Source organism: Zea mays, chromosome 1 (assembly GCF_902167145.1).
Source record: "Zea mays cultivar B73 chromosome 1, Zm-B73-REFERENCE-NAM-5.0, whole genome shotgun sequence".
NCBI lineage: Eukaryota > Viridiplantae > Streptophyta > Magnoliopsida > Poales > Poaceae > Zea > Zea mays.
Window position 1 is genome coordinate 108,412,961 of NC_050096.1, and position 10,277 is coordinate 108,423,237.

Sequence of the window (10,277 nt, forward strand, 5' to 3'; positions counted from 1 at the left end):
TACAACCCCAAGACGATCTGGTCATGAAAGAAGCACTGGATATAATGAGCGTTGCTAACTCCATTATCGACGAAGTCGTCAACAAGCTGCTGAACGAAGCCGCAGAGAAAATACTTAAGGAATATTAAACTTTATTGTAATGACACTATGTGACATTTGATGTATTGAACAATTAATCAGACATGTAAATTGTTGTAATATATTTCTTTGCGATGCATGAAATTTACGTACATACCGTTTTTGAGTCCTTGGCGAAAAACCACCTTCCCTTCTTTTCATGCTTCGTAAAGAAAGAAGCCCCTTCTATGGTCAGTCTGATAAAATTGTGTTTCCCGAAGTTTGCTTCGTGCCTCAGCACATTTTCATTTAACAAAGTATTGCCGAAGATTTGCTTCGTATCCAATTCTTTTGTCGTTGATGCGATATGATGTATGATGTAATGTTATGCGGAATGATGCGGTGATATGATGCAATATGATGGTGATGCCGAACACACACGCGCGTCCACACTGAAACGCATAAGACTCTGCATCCCCTTAGGGACGTCTTTGGAGTCTTTAAGCTCTGCATCCCCTTAGGAACGACTTTGGAGCTTCTTCGCCTTCTATTTCGGTGGTGTTTAAGATTTGCATCCCCATAGGAACGACTTTTGTAACTTCAGAAATCTGTTTAAGATTTATTTTACTCGTTGACACAGGCACAATTATTACATAAAATCAAATTTTAGTCCTTCATGACTTGTTTCTCATACAAAAATTAAAATGGCATAAAAGATAAAGATACATCAAGAATAGGATATTCTTCAATAGATATGCTTGGATTCTGGCACAGTGTTGTTGATTGTGCGAGCTTCAGATTCCTCCCGAAAATCACGCTGTTGTTGTGCGCGTGGGTGCCCTTCTGGCTACTGGCTTTGGGTCTGAGTGGGTGGTAATGGTGGTGGTAATGGGAGCTGGGCCCAGGAAGCTTGAGAGTGACTTGTCGAAGCGACAGAAGCCGAAGGTTGTTGATTGCCTGCGTACTCTGGTACATCGGGAGAGTAGCATGAAGCAGTATGTAAGACCTGCTTCGGCTGATTCTGTCGCGCCTCAGCTTCGACAATCTCCTTTTGCTTCTGTATTGTAACTTGGCATGTTCTTGTGGTATGGCCCTTATCTTCACCACAGAATAAACAATATAGCCTTCTGGGCTGATCTCCGTATCTTCCTCCGAAGCCCCTGTCGCCTCTGCCCCTTGCGACTGGTGGCTTGAAAGAGCTTTGTTGTTGCCCTGAAGATTGGGAGCTGTGTTGTGGCCTTTGAGGCTAACTTCCTCTGTCATCACTTAGGCTGAAATTATGGATTGATCTGACATGCCTAGGGTGGATTCTTCCTCTGAAGCCCCTGGTCATCTCAAAAAACTTGTAGGCTTCTTCCCTTCTCTGGCGGAAATCATTATCAGCCCGAATGTATTCATCCATCTTCTGAAGAAGCTTCTCCAGGGTTTGTGGGGGCTTCTTGGCAAAATACTGAGTCGTAGGTCCTGGCCGAAGCCCTTTGATCATAGCCTCAATGACAATTTCATTGGGCACTGTAGGCGCTTGTGCTTTCAGACGCAAGAACCTTCGGACATACGCCTGTAGGTACTCCTCATGGTCCTGTGTGCACTGGAACAAAGCCTGAGCAGTGACTGGCTTCGTATGAAATCCTTGGAAGCTAGTGATTAGCGTATCTTTAAGCTTCTGCCATGATGTGATTGTCCCTGGCCGAAGAGAAGAGTACCAAGTTTGTGCGACACTTTTGACTGCCATGACGAAGGATTTCGCCATGACTGCAGTGTTGCCCCCATAAGAAGATATAGTTGCCTCATAACTCATGAGAAACTGCTTCAAGTCTGTGTGGCCATCATACATGGGGAGCTGGGGTGGCTTGTAAGACGGAGGCCATAGTGTAGCCTGCAATTCTACTGCTAGAGGAGAAGCATCATCAAAAGCAAAATTGCCATGATGGAAATCATCATACCATTCATCATAGTTGAACAAATTGTCTTGACGAAGGTCTCTGTATTGAGGCCTTCGGTCTTGGTCATCTTGGGTGATATGACGCATTTCCTCAGCGGCCTCATTAATCTTCTTCTGAAGATCGGCGAGACGAAACATCTTTTCCTTCTTCCTCTGGACCTGTTGATGAATAGCTTCGAGGTCCCTGATCTCTTGGTCCAACTCCTCCTCCTGAGGTGTCGGACTAGTAGCCTTCCTTTTTTGACTCCTAGCTTCACGTAATGTTTCCTGATTGATGTCCAGTGGCTGTAGTGCAGCCCCTAGCCCTGAAGACTTCTTCGGCGGCATGACGAAGGTCACAGCTTGCCGAAGGTGGTCAAATGAGTTCATCGGAGGTGGGCGCCAATGTTGATCACTTGTTCTCAAATGCTATGAGTTAAGAACAAGGCAACACAAATGTTAATGGTTAAAGACATTCGTCCTTCGAAGCATTATCTCCTTTAGGATATAATGATCTTCAGACGAAGGTTATGAAGGACAAACCTTCATCATCTCTATATGTGATAATAAAAAGTAGGAACATATAAAACATATAGAGAACATGAATAATCATATCAAATCATTAGATTATCTATATCCTCATTATATGATCATGAACAAACATTAATGATATTGAATTACATTTGTACCTTCGGCTTGACAGAGGATAAGAATCCAAGAGTGACGTGCGAGTGATTACATGTCAGCGTGAACAGTACGGTGTTACTGTTCATCTATTTATAGGCACAGGACGGAGCCTAGGTAAAATTACATCCATGTCTTTGACATTTACTATTGACTAAGGAGTAATCTGTCGAGGACTAAGCAGTCTTTTCCCCTTAAGGTCGGTTTCATTCTCCATCACCATCTTTGCGCTCAGCCGAAGCTTCTCCATTTATAGCTTCGGAACTGATTCATCCTTCTTCCAGACCGCGCCTTTCATACCGTCTGCACCTTCATCTCAAAGCCGAAGGTTCCTGTTACAGTATATTATACTTGGAAAACATATTAGTCGTGTTTTTGAGGACCTTCGGAAGATGAAGGCCCGCAATAGTAGCCCCTCACAGTATTAATTTGTTGTATCTAACAAATTCAGATTGCGACGTGAATGAAGGCCTTTAGCCGAAGGTCCAAAAAAACACATTCCCTTCGCTAGAATAGCGAAAGTCAATGACAAATGGGGCCCTCCAAGTTGCAATGCACTAGGCATATAAATAGAAAACCACAGCGACAGCATTTGCTACGCCATTTCTGTTGCTTGCGTTATCAAATCATTAGATTATCTATATCCTCATTATATGATCATGAACAAACATTAATGATATTGAATTACATTTGTACCTTCGGCTTGACAGAGGGTAAGAATCAAAGAGTGACGTGCGAGTGATTACAGGTCAGCGTGAATAGTATGGTGTTACTGTTCATCTATTTATAGGCACAGGACGCAGCCTAGGTAAAATTACATCCATGTCCTTGACATTTACTATTGACTAAGGAGTAATTTGTCGAGGACTAAGCAGTCTTTTCCCCTTTAGGTCAGTTTCATTCTCCATCACCGTCTTTGCGCTCAGCCGAAGCTTCTCCATTTATAGCTTCGGAACTGATTCATCCTTCTTCCAGACCGCGCCTTTCATACCGTGTGCACCTTCATTTCAAAGCCGAAGGTTCCTGTTACAATATATTATACTTGGAAAACATATTAGTCGTGTTTTTAAGGACTTTCAGAAGATGAAGGCCCCCAACAAAACCCATCCCCCACTGTTAGCAGCAGCCCCTGTAGCACCCAGATCTAGCAACAAGCCACCCAATCCTGCTGCTTGGAAACTGGCAGGAGCAGTAGTGTAGTAGGTTCTTGGTTGGCTACTTGGCTACAGGCGTAGCGGATGCTGGTGCTGGCGCAACACCACGTACCATGTGGACTGTATGGTCTGTCTTCACACCTACAAACGGAGAAAGCATAAGGTTACAAGAAAACAAAAAACAGAATAAAGGAACACACTGCTAGGTGAAGTTAAGGAATATAAAAAAATGTTACAATTCAGACCTAGAAGTGTTTTGATCACGAAACTAAAAAATTCAGAAAGTCCTTGATTGGTGATAACTGGTAACATTAAGCTCCTTTGCAAGTGAGATTAGAATTGAAAAGACATAAATAAAAACACAAAAAAGTATCCATGAGATTCTGTGATATCATTTAGACATCTTTCCATTTCATCTAGAACCATTCTGTTTAACGGAGATTGTTAACACATGGACAATGCCATTTAAGGATGGCTCATGTTGACATCCAAAATACAACAAAAAGTAACTGCTAGCTAATGTTTACGGGTTTAGACAAGTATTTTAATCCATAGCTAATTAATGTAATTACCTTTCGACCGTAGCCTCGACCGTCGTGGATCACAATAGTAACGGTTAACACGAAGAGTCTGGTACCAATGCGACAAAAAACAATGGTCTATGGGTAAGAACTAAAAATGTAAACGATGATCCTTCCAATTCAAGGACCACTAAGATGCATCATGGTATCAACATATATAACAGTATGAAATGCAAAAGTTCCACTCACCTGCTTATAAACTCTATACCCTAACCACGCAACAAGAGGTGAAGTACAACAGCATTCATGACCATCATTGCCATAGTTGTTAAGGCATCGCCTAGGCAGTAAGGCGCGCCGGTGACGTAAGGCGTCCTACTCGCCTTACTCATGGACCTAAGGCGTGTGGAAGAGAGGTTACCGGAGGCCGACAGCATGGCGGCGCGGGCACGCGCGGTGTGGCGGGCTCCAACAGCGACTCCATCGGCGCGGTGTGGCGGGGCCAGCAGAGGAGAGAGGGAGAAGTGAGCATAGAGGGAGAGACCGGTGAGAGAGGGAGAGAGGGGTGAGAGAGGCGGTTGGGAGTGAGAGGGAGTGGACTGGTACTGAGAGATAGAGGGAGAGGGGGAGAGTGAAGAAATGGGTTTGACCTAATGGTCTAGTTGGGCTGATTTAGGCTGATTGGGTTAGTCTTTTCTTATCTTTATCCTTTTCTCTTTATTATTATTATTATTATGCTAAATACTTTCTCAAATATTAATATTTTTCTTATTTGTAAATATATTTAAGGTGTCGCCTCGCCTTACGCTTTATCGCTGATCATCGCTAACGAGCGAACTTCTTTGTCCTGCCAGAAGCAAATATATTACCAGACATTGCATCTAGCACACCCGTCAGGGAGAAGTGAGAGTGCAATCACATCTCGCATGCATGACTAACGAAATCGACTGCGGTGCACAGCGAAATAGGGGAAACCATGCTCCATACCAAGGGTAGAGCACAAGTGTGTCAAATAACCTAACATAGTGGTGGATCCATGATTTAATAAAGCCCCATGCCGATTTTAATAGGATAAGAGTACAAGTGTGTCAAATAAAATAAAATAGAGCATAAAGACAGACTAAAAATAGAGAACATATAGATGACTGAGTAGTATCTTCATGGAAAAATTCTCTATATGTCATCAGATTTTATACTCATTCCTTGTGTGTCACTGAGTGACATATATGTTTTTTTAAGTGTATGACATGTGGGACCAGTGGCACACAAGGAATAAGTATATTTTTGGATGGCATACACGGAATTGTCCCTATCTTCATTCTTCATCTATTGTAGCTCCAATTCTAAAGATAGGATCTAAAAAGAAATCATATACTAAAGACATAAAATAGAGTAATAAGATAGTATTAAGAAAATCATAAAACAAGTATTTCGTTAATAGCAATTGGTAATTTAATCTTCTATGTTTTCATATCTCGAAATACTTAATATTTTATCATCTTCAATAGTTATAAACATCATATCTCAGCAGGTCGTAACCATCAGCGTTGTGCTCCTTCAGTATCCAAGTTAATGAAAGCAAATCCATTTTTAGATCCATGGCTCCAAAGTCTTATGCTAATTCGGTTTCTGCATCACGGAGACTACTAATAATAGAGGCAAGTGCATAAGAACGAAAGTTTGTTCGCTGTGAAAATTTGAACAACAGTACTTACAATTTGAAGACGTGTACGTCTTTGCCTCTCCCTAACACCCCTCTGACCTGAAAGCTTCAGCCATCAGCGCAGAACAATACTCTTCTACTAGGTTCATATAGCAATCTAGTTCCAACTTCCAAATGTAACAAAAATACACAATCAAACCTCTCCTAATGACTTGCGCTCATCGTCCTCTTCATTCGCATCCTTAAATAGAATTACAAATTAATAAATCTAAAGATATTATGCATATTGATGCAGCTGTAAGTTTAGAGCAGGAATGCACCGCAGGAATCACACCCTCCAACAAGCTTGTTAACACAAGTGCAGCACTTGGCACATATGCCTAGGTCCTTGGAGCAATCTGCAATAACCAGCAACAGTATGAATCAGTAACGATCCAACTTATTAATGTTTAACAACCAGGGCTAGTGACACAAGCGATTGAGCGGCCAAAATTCACATATGCATACGTTTTGGTTTGATTGCCGCTTGCCGGACGTTTCGCTTACAAGGCGCAGGCCCCCACGCCCCACGGCGCGCTCTCGTGCGTCGCCTACGCTCCGCCCGCTCGCCAACGTGCCCGCACACTGCCTGCTCGCCCGACCGCCGCGTGTTCACTCGCTCGCATCGTGTCGTTCGCTCGCTGACTTGCTGCTGGGCTGGGAGGCAGAGGGGAGGAGGGCACAGGGTACAAGAAATGTGGGCAGATGCAGGGATTCCTGGATGGAGCAAGCCGCGATGACCGTGGCATAGGCAGCGGCGGGAGAGAGAGGATCGGAGGCGGATGTGGGTGGGTGGGGTGGGGTGGGGGGGGGGGGGGGGGGGGGGGGGGGCGACTCTAATGCCCGGAGTGCGGTGGAAAGCCGGCCCGAGTGGTAGAGTTGGAGTACGGTGGCGGCGTGTCCGCTTCCGAGACCACGACGACTCCATGCAAAGCTCCGATTCGAAGGAGGAAATAGAGAGAAACCATCGAAGACGAGGTCGAGGAGCGCTAGTGGTGGCGAGGAGCAGGTCAGCAGGTGGGAGTGGGCGGCTTGTGGCGGGCTGGGCCACGGTGCAAAGGTCCACAAACTGATTGAAGGTAAGAAGTATAAGTTTTTTTTTTGTCAAAAGTAAACATGGTAGAAACAGAGAGGTTAATTATAAGGTAACATATCGAATGTAAACCACATTTTTGATTTAAACTCTATGTAAACCTACTAAGAAAGTTTTAAAAAAAATTGAAAAAAAAACATGAATGTACATCTCAACTTATCTTATCTATATACAAAATTTCATGATCAAATTCATCTTACTCTGACAGTTACAAAAAAGGAAAAATTTGGTGTATTTGAACTATTACTGTTTGTCAGAAATTTTGTTTTTTTGTAACTGTTAGAGTAAGATGAATTTGACCATAAAATTTTGTATATGGATGAGATAAGCTGAGATGTATATTCATGTTTTTTCAGAATTTTTTGAAACTTTTATTATAGGTTTGCACAGGGTTTGCACCAAAACGTGGTTTGCATTCGATATGTTCCCTAAATATAAAGGATTGTTTTAAAAAATCAGCGACGATGGAAACCGTACATGACAAAAATTGTGGAAAATATTGATTTATATAATAGAGATAGAGAAAAAAGAAAAATGTATATTGTTGATTATATATTCATTTTCTTATTAGATATTAGATATCCATTTGAATACACAAGTCTCATCATGGGCTCACTTATGATGTTGATGTTTTTTTATGGAATCTAAAGTGCTAGGACCCACATGTCGAACTAAATAGCATATGTGTAAGAAAAATGGATACCGACCTATTTAGCTAAGCGATTTTGGTGTTTAATAAACAACATAACGAGTGAACTAATGTATTTGCTAGTGTTTGTGTTTGTAGTTCACGGGACGTAAAGTGTTGATGGACTAAGGTAATGAGGAGACCAACACTTCAAAGAAGACATTATAAAGTCATATTGATATCATTTTTACATGCTAAGAGTCCACCACACCAAGAAATAGAAGTGAGATGCAAAGCCACAAACAAAAGTGAAAATTACCGAAGTTGAGACAAAGGAGTGGATGAATTTGAAATGTCTCACGATTTTTTATCTACTAGAATTGACATGGCTTCAACTCCGAGATGTAGAGAATTTTACTAATTTTCCAAGAGTCCAAGACCATCAAAATCGGAGTTCGGAACTAAAAGTTATGCTCACAATACAAATTTGGGAGTGCTGAAAAAACTGTAGCAACACAGGAGCAGTTTGCACCGGACTGTCCGGTGTGCCAAATTTACTCAAAATGATATGGATTCATCTCTAGGATATAGATAATTTTATAAGCCTTCCAAAAAGTGAAAGATCATCGAAATCAGAGTTCGGAGCTCAAAGTTATGGCCAAAATACGAGAAGCACCCTGTTCTGTGTAAGAAGACCGGACAGTCCAGTGCACCAATCCAAGTCCGGACTGTTCGGTACGCCATCTTCAGAAGCTCCGATGGCTACCTCTAACGGCTAGTACATGTGGCTTGTCCGGTGTGCCACAGAAAGCTACAAAACTGCTTTCTAATGGTAGTTTTGGTTGGGGCTCTATATATACCACACCACCTAGGCATTTGGAGTTGTGGTAGCTCAAGAAACATACCAAGCAAGTCAATGCACATTTCCAAGTGCTCCAACACCTAAGTGCTTAATAGAATCACTCGGTGATTGGCGTAGGTGCTCTGCGAAGTACTTAGATTAGTTATACCGTATCAGAGCTTGCTCTAGGTGAATCCTAGTTAGTTGAGTGAGTTTAGAAAAACCATAAAACCCCTCAACTATTCAGCAAGCCATTGTAATTGTATCGAGCGGGCATCATCTTGAGAGACCTCATCAACCATGATTGTGGTACGGTCGCCACCGTGTACTGGAGGGAACGAGACCTGCGGTGTTTCGACCGGAAGCTCGATAGTGAAGATGTCGAGGAGCGTCCGAGAGAATCTAGAAGCGAAACACCACTTGCATGTGGAGAAAGTCTGCGGTTCTCTACGGAGTTACTCGTCTGTGGTGCTTGGCCCTCGTGTGAGCTAGCCTTTGCGTAGGGACACCAACGAGGATTAGTCGGGATCTTTCATAGTTCCGGATACCTCAGTAAAAATACCGGCGTCGTCTACGAGACTTTGTATTTCAATATTTGCTCTTTAGCTTCCACATTTACATTCAAGTTGTCGGCGTTTCGAGACCGGGGGGTCCCTAGGCCGACGAGTGAATGTCGCCGCGTGCCCCAGCCCAGATGGGTCGAGCGCGAGGACGAGCGCAAAGGGGGGAGAGCGAGGCGGCCGGAGACCAGCGTGAGAGAGGTGGGAATCCCGTGGCCTTCGTGTTCGTCCCACGCCCAGGTCGGGTGCGCTTGTAGTAGGGGGTTACAAGCGTCCACGCGGGAGAGGGAGCGAGCGGCCTCAAGCGAGCGCGTACCTCGTCCTCGTCCCCGCGCGGCCAACCCTCTCTAAGAGGGCCCTGGTCCTTCCTTTTATAGGTGTAAGGAGAGGATCCAGGTGTACAATGGGGGGTGTAGCAGAGTGCTACGTGTCTAGCAGGGGAGAGCCAGCGCCCTAAGTACATGCCGTTGTGGCAGCCGGAGAGATCTTGGCACCCAGCTGGTGTGATGTCGTGGCCGTCGGAGGAGCGATGGAGCCTGGCGGAGGGACAACTGTTGGAGCTGTTGAGTCCTTGCTGACGTCCTCTTGCTTCCGTAAGGGGGCTGAGAGCCGCCGTCGTCACAGAGTATGCAGGGCGCCATCATCGCCTATCTGGCGGAGCGAGCCAGATGGGACGCCGGTCTTGTTCCCCGTGGCCCGAGTTAGCTCAGGGTAGGGTGATGATGGTGCCTCCTGTTGACGTGGCTGGTCTGCGCCCTAGGTTGGGCGACGTGGAAGCTCCTCCGAAGCCGAGGTCGAGTCTGTCTTCCGTGGCCGAGGTTGAGTCCGAGCCCCTGGGTTGGGCGAGGCGGAGGTCGCTGGCTGATGCCGGGGCGGAGTCCGAGCCCTGGGGTCGGGCGAAGCGGAGTTCGTCGTCTTCTGGGGCTGAGCCCAAGTCCGAGCCCTGGGTCGGGCGAGGCGAAGATCGTCGTCTTCTGGGACTTAGCCCGAGTCCGAGCCCTGGGTCGGGCGGAGTTCGCCGTCTTCCGGGACTTAGCCCGAGTCCGAGCCCTGGGTCGGGCGGAGTTCGCCGTCTTCCGGGACTTAGCCCGAGTCCGAGCCCTGGGTCGGGCGAAG

General features: G+C 45.0%; 1 long non-coding RNA gene across 1 annotated transcript; it reads right to left on the reverse strand.

The window, feature by feature from the left end:
- Nucleotides 1-4,926: 4,926 nt before the first annotated feature.
- LOC103637750 (uncharacterized) lies at nucleotides 4,927-6,822 on the reverse strand. Its single transcript, XR_558336.3, has 4 exons — nucleotides 6,508-6,822; nucleotides 6,321-6,398; nucleotides 6,200-6,241; nucleotides 4,927-6,099 (listed from the first exon to the last, which is right to left on the reverse strand). It is a non-coding gene; the product is annotated as an uncharacterized lncRNA (long non-coding RNA).
- Between the last annotated feature and the right edge of the window lie 3,455 nt (nucleotides 6,823-10,277).